The sequence below is a fragment of the Polyodon spathula genome, unplaced genomic scaffold (assembly GCF_017654505.1).
Source record: "Polyodon spathula isolate WHYD16114869_AA unplaced genomic scaffold, ASM1765450v1 scaffolds_2325, whole genome shotgun sequence".
Classification (NCBI taxonomy): domain Eukaryota; kingdom Metazoa; phylum Chordata; class Actinopteri; order Acipenseriformes; family Polyodontidae; genus Polyodon; species Polyodon spathula.
This window is the reverse complement of record NW_024473799.1, coordinates 1-6841: the sequence shown is the minus strand read 5'-3', so window position 1 is coordinate 6841 and position 6841 is coordinate 1. Positions and strand designations below refer to the sequence as shown.

The following is a 6841-nucleotide window of genomic DNA, read 5'->3' as shown; positions in this document are numbered from 1 at the left end:
AGGGTAAATTGAAACATTTTTACCTTTTTTTTTTTTTTTTTTTTTTTTTGCTACTTCTTCTGAGACTGTGTTTGATACTATATTATTGAAAAACAGGTCATATATATATAATGTTTTGGCTGAGGCAACACCAAAGGCTCTATTATTATTCCTACAGAGATGGAACCGGACTATAAGGAGAATTAACTCTGCCGAGGAAGACTCCACCCTGAATCGGACCCGGGATAAAAACAGTTCTATTTGGGGTAATTTGAATCAAATAAATTCCATGTCTAATAACTGAAATGATAAAAATCACAAAGTAAATTATTCAAAAACATATATAAATATATTTTGTCGAAAGTAATACTATGGGAAAATGGTTAAGGTCAGGTATGAATATTGTTAGTTGAAAGACAATTAAATATTTTCAACTTTCTTTCAAATTTGTAACTAAACATTAATTAAAGTCTGCATTTAAATCATGGTGGTTGATGATGTTTTATAACGAGTAGAACGTTCATTTCAACAACTTCAAAGCAGGCCCTTAGCGGGGGATATATGTGGCGATGTTCGTCAGCTACGAACTATAATAGGCCACTTCTCGCAGACCCTTCTTCACAGAGAAACTTTGTTGCCACAGTCAGTTCTAAGCGTGATAACAAGCAGCTATTTTGGGCCTGTCCACATTACCGTATTATTACCGAATTAAGGGTTCAAAACCTGTTTCAAATCTCTGGAGGTGAACCGTGTTCCAGTCCGGCAGTACCCTCCGACATTCCTTATATTACTGTTGTGCAGCACTGTGTTATCGTGACTAAACCAGCTTTTCCCATTGGCCAATTCCTGGTGAGATGTTGTCGGGATTAGAGGGTAGCTCTATTTGAAGACGACTTCTCGTTTATCGCAGGTGTTGCATCTGGAAGTAAAACAGCTACTGTGTGAATTTCATACCACTGGGAGCCTGTCTGGTAATAGGTTAGTGAAATTAGCAAGCGGTTCACAGTTCATGAGTCCAGATCATATTAATCCAGCTCGCTAATCCAGCCTGCAGATCGCTATTCCAGATCATATTAATCCAGCTTAATGCAGATCGCTATTCCAGCCTGCAGATCGTTATTCCAGCCTGCAGATCGTTATTCCAGCCTGCAGATCATTATTCCAGATGATGTTAATACAGATCTCTACTTCCCATGAAAGTTGGAGGACGCAGGGAATTTGTGGTAATTGATGAGAGCAAGTTCTGCCATCACAGAAAAGTAATTGTCTACCTTTATTTAATCCTTCAGAAGAAGAACCATATGCATTTTAACTCCCCCTACACAGTGTGCTTAGGTTCCATTTTATCAATGACATAAAATATAAATGTTTCAAGCACAAGCACAGAATTATAATATAACTTGGAGATATAATATGAAAAGATGGAGCATGTCAAAAAAACTTGAAATGCACATGTGGTTCTTCATCTCAAGTATTCATTAATACAGCGAACAATTGCTCACCAAAAGTCAACAATGTAAATAACATGGTGAGATTTCCTGTCCTAAACTTTACTATTTGTCCTAACCCTTTTTGGCTTTTCTATTGTAATTTCCTATAATTTTATATTACATTCTCATTGATTTTTGTTTATTATTATTACATTTTTAATTGTCACAGGCGGCACAATTACGACATGGACAAAAATCCAATAGATTTGTCCAGTACACCTAGATCTCTCGAACATTTAAACGAGTCAGCCCTTAATAAAGACCGTCCGTGTTCATTTCTGTGTATGTGACATTGTCTATACACAATAGCTGTTATGTAAGCCTATTAGTATCAAACCCATCGCAGTTAACGTGTTCCATGTTTTCAATCAGTTTGAAAGTTTCAATCAGTCATCGAAAAAGCAGCAGTGCTTTGCAACTGTAGTTTGTCACTACAGTTTGTTTTCCAGTGTAAAGTATATCAAATGTGTGCTTATAATCTGATGAATAAGATTCCCATTTGAATCATGAATATTTGGGAGTTATCTAACAAACACGAGGTATGTTGTGCTGCCAAAATGGATTACATAAACTTTCCTGCCCCATGTTGCTTTCTTCTTAGATGTGGTCTCAGGTTCGGCTGAGTTCTGCTCCCTCGACCACATTCTGCAACATCTCGCCTTGCTGATCACTACTGTACCCTTTGGTGGTCTAGCAGTTTGGTCTGGGTGGCGCAATTGGCTGTCTACCGAAAGGTTGGTGGTTAAAGACCACCCAGGGACGATGCTTTTTGCATTTATTAATGACATTAGAAAACGGTACTGTAAAACGCTGTTATTTCCTCCAATTACACTGAAGAAAAGAATGTGCTCTGTTTCTAGTTCAAAATATTAACACAAAAAGAAGCCTTCTTTTGCCAAAACCCGGGATCGAACCAGGGACCTTTAGATCTTCAGTCTAACGCTCTCCCAACTGAGCTATTTCGGCTCGACAGCAATTCAACCCTGTATATAATGAGAAACGTGCAACAGCTTGGAAACGCCCTAATAGAATCCGATGCCTTTACGAATGTGTTTCTAGACTCAAGTTTTCTCCTAAATGCGCTTCTCAATAAATGGTTTTGCTTACTTTCATTTTTTATTCTTTCCACACTAAGAGCAAAAGGCAAACATCCAGGAAATAGGTAAACACTGCTACCAGCTGCCTGAAAGTGCAGCGCTTGAACTGTCTCAACAAACGTTTAGCTCTAAAATGTGTACATTGAAAGTCTATTACCATCTTTCACACAAGCATCTGTGTTCCAATAGCGGTTAATCCACAGGGTGATCAATAATTGAAAGTCTATTACCATCTTTCACACAAGCATCTGTGTTCCAATAGCGGTTAATCCACAGGGTGATCAATAAAGTGGCTGCTGGCTTTGTTCACATCTTATCAAGACGTTTTCAGGATTCACGCATATTCTGAACAAGCACACTAGAATATGGTAGTGAAAGGAAAGCGAAATAACAGGTTTATTGGCTCTGGTCTTGTACCGTCGCTCTGATTACTTTCCTTAAGAAAGTGGCATTAATAAAAACGTAATTATGTAAGGTTACCATTGCGCAAATACTCAGCATATTTAAATCTTCCCACATGAATTTAAAATACTTACTGACAGGTACGGCCCTTTCCCAGTGTAACAGTCTGCTTTGTTTGAACACCAGCGATGGGTTGGACACCTGGTAAACCACGATACTATTGTTCACACTTTCTTTAGTACTATCAAACATGCTTGTTGTGTCGGCACTAGTGGCCTAATTGATAAGTAATTGGCCTGCTAAACCAGGGATTATGAGCATCAGACCGATCTGTGGTGAGATGTTATAAAAACGAACTTAATTAACATTTTTTTTTTCTAGGCGTGTGATATTTTGCCGATATTGTTATCTGCAATGTCCGCTCTCGCTAGGCTCAACCTGCCCGAGTGCTGTGGCAGCAGCCATGAGGAAACAGGTCTGATTTTCAGTTGAAATAAAGATCTAGCTTGTTGTTGTGTACGGGTGTTTTGAAAAGATCAGTGAAATAGCTATGTGTTTCTTTAAATAAAGATGTTTTCATTATTACGAATGTTGACAGAAAGGATATTGTATTTACGTTTACCCACGTGTTGTTGCCTTGCACAAATCTGATAGAGTTCAACAAAAGCAGTTGACTTTGGTTCATTATTTAGCCTATACTGCTATCTACAGTGGGAGTTGTTTATGTAAAGAAAGTCATGGCCAGTACGGGGATCGAACCCACGACCTTGGCGTTATTAGCACCACGCTCTAACCAACTGAGCTAACCGGCCACACGGGCAAAGTTTTTTCTCATGTTAAACTGAACAATGACACATTCAAAGTAATGCAAAGGTATAATTCCACGCATTCAAATTACCAAGCATTTCGTGGATGTTTAAGAAATAAATGAACAAAACAGATTTGTCAGAAGTTGGATTCCAACCCACGCCTCCAGAGAGATTGCAACCTGAATGCAGCGCCTGAGACCGCTCGGCCATCCTGACTTCCACAAAAAGTTTCTCTAAATACTGCAGTACACTGCTGAACCTGCAATGCCTGACGCTGCAGTAAATTAACGTGTGTGCATGTACTTATTCTTTTTCGGTTTATATTAAGGAGGGCGACCTGTTTCGTCGCTTTCTATATGGGATCACAAGGACACTCCTCTTACAGAAAGAAAATATACGGCAAACAGAGCGATCGCTTATCACAGTTATAAACAAATCACAACAGTCTGTTAGCAAATTAAATTAATCAAAAAACCACAAAGACATGGCATAAATGTTACAGATATATTTCAGACAGAATAGTTGTAACATAATTGAGTATATTTCTAAACAATCATCTCAAAGCTCTATCATTTATTTTAAGTTCTTATGAAAGACAAGTATGCTTGCGCATTATATCACAGAAAACATGATAATCCTAGCTCTTTGTTTAATTCTTCAGTTTGTATCGTATGGACTTAGAAGATCCCTTTGTATTCACATTGTAATAGTTTTTGATCGAGATTACCACCTCTGCCAGCTTGAAATATTTTTTGTATGCCAGAGAATTTAAGATCTGAAACGGAATGTTTGGCATCTACAAAATGTCTAGATAGTGGTGAATGAATACCTTTTCTCCCAATGTAACTTTTATACTCGCTCATTAATGCGCAATCGTAACTGTCTAGTAGTTTTACCAACATGTTGCAAGTGGCAAGGACAAGAAATCAAGTAAATGACATGAGTTTTAAACGCATTGTCACAGGCGGCACAATTACGACATGGACAAAAATCCAATAGATTTGTCCAGTACACCTAGATCTCTCGAACATTTAAACGAGTCAGCCCTTAATAAAGACCGCCCGTGTTCATTTCTGTGTATGTGACATTGTCTATACACAATAGCTGTTATGTAAGCCTATTAGTATCAAACCCAAAACAGTTAACGTGTTCCATGTTTTCAATCAGTTTGAAAGTTTCAATCAGTCATCGAAAAAGCAGCAGTGCTTTGCAACTGTAGTTTGTCACTACAGTTTGTTTTCCAGTGTAAAGTATATCAAATGTGTGCTTATAATCTGATGAATAAGATTCCCATTTGAATCATGAATATTTGGGAGTTATCTAACAAACACGAGGTATGTTGTGCTGCCAAAATGGATTACATAAACTTTCCTGCCCCGTGTTGCTTTCTTCTTAGATGTGGTCTCAGGTTCGGCCGAGTTCTGCTCCATCGACCACGTTCTGCAGCATCTTGCCTTGCTAATCACTCCTGTCCACATTGGTGGTCTAGCAATTTGGTCTCTGTGGTGCAATTGGCTGTTAACTGAAAGGTTGGTGGTTCAAGCCCACCAAGGGACGATGCTTTTTGCAAAATGCACAGGACACAGATGCACAGGACACACATGACTATCACACATTCAATATGAGATGCACAGGACACAGTGACTATCACACATTCAATATGAGATGCACAGGACACAGTGACTATCACATATTCAATATGAGATGCACAGGACACAGTGACTATCACATATTCAATATGAGATGCACAGGACACAGTGACTATCACACATTCAATATGAGATGCACAGGACACAGTGACTATCACACATTCAATATGAGATGCACAGGACACAACGACTATCACACATTCAATATGAGATGCACAGGACACAATGACTATCACACATTCAATATGAGATGCACAGGACACAGTGACTATCACACATTCAATATGAGATGCACAGGACACAAGTGACTATCACATATTCAATATGAGATGCACAGGACACAGTGACTATCACACATTCAATATGAGATGCACAGGACACATATGAGGGGCACAGGACTGACTATCACACATTCAATATGAGATGCACAGGACACAATGACTATCACACATTCAATATGAGATGCACAGGACACAATGACTATCACACATTCAATATGAGATGCACAGGACACAATGACTATCACACATTCAATATGAGATGCACAGGACACACATATTCAATATGAGATTCAATATGAGACGCACACAGGACACAATGACTATCACATATTCAATATGAGATGCACATGCACAGTGACTATCACACATTCAATATGTGACTACAGGACACACTATATTCAATATGAGATGCACAGGACACACATGACTATCACATATTCAATATGAGATGCAGAGGACACAGTGACTATCACATATTCAATATGAGATGCACAGGACACAGTCACAATCACAGCTTGTCCTACATCTTGTTTCTACCAAGCCCGTTTCTTAATTGCACAAACTTCTTTCAAAGAGGAATGCATTTTAATATCACTTAATTAAGAACTTACAACTAAAATCTAATATGCGAGTGTCAATAAGATATTTTTAATATCTGAGCCATCCTAGCGTTCACAGCCGCCTGACGAGATCTGTGCAAGCTTGCTGCCCTAAATCAGCACTGTGCAAATGGAGAGCAATGAAAAAAGACATTTCACTTAAAAGAACTGTGGCACAACCATATTAATCACAAGATAATAGTCAAATAAAATGCCAAACTAAAGCACTCTGTGTAATAAGTGTTTAGTGTATCCTGCACCATTAAAGGTCATTTAATGTGAAAGCAGTATTATAAAACACACTCATACACAAAGTGCACAATTCTACAAACAAACTGTATTATGCAAGTACATTATATCCAAATATGCAAATACACACACACACACACACACACACACACACACACACACACACACACACACACACACACACACACACACACACACACACACACACACACACACACACAGTGCACTTCATTTATCAGAGCCACATTGATGAAAACCACTGGGACCAAATCATTCCTATACCAGC

At 38.5% G+C, this 6841-nt stretch overlaps 2 non-coding genes across 2 annotated transcripts; both read right to left on the bottom strand.

Moving 5' to 3' along the window:
* Positions 1 to 2362: 2362 nt before the first annotated feature.
* Positions 2363 to 2435, bottom strand: trnaf-gaa. The gene has a single exon. It is a non-coding gene; the product is annotated as a tRNA-Phe (tRNA).
* A 1271-nt stretch (positions 2436 to 3706) lies between these two features.
* Positions 3707 to 3780, bottom strand: trnai-aau. Its single transcript has one exon. It is a non-coding gene; the product is annotated as a tRNA-Ile (tRNA).
* Positions 3781 to 6841: the final 3061 nt, after the last annotated feature.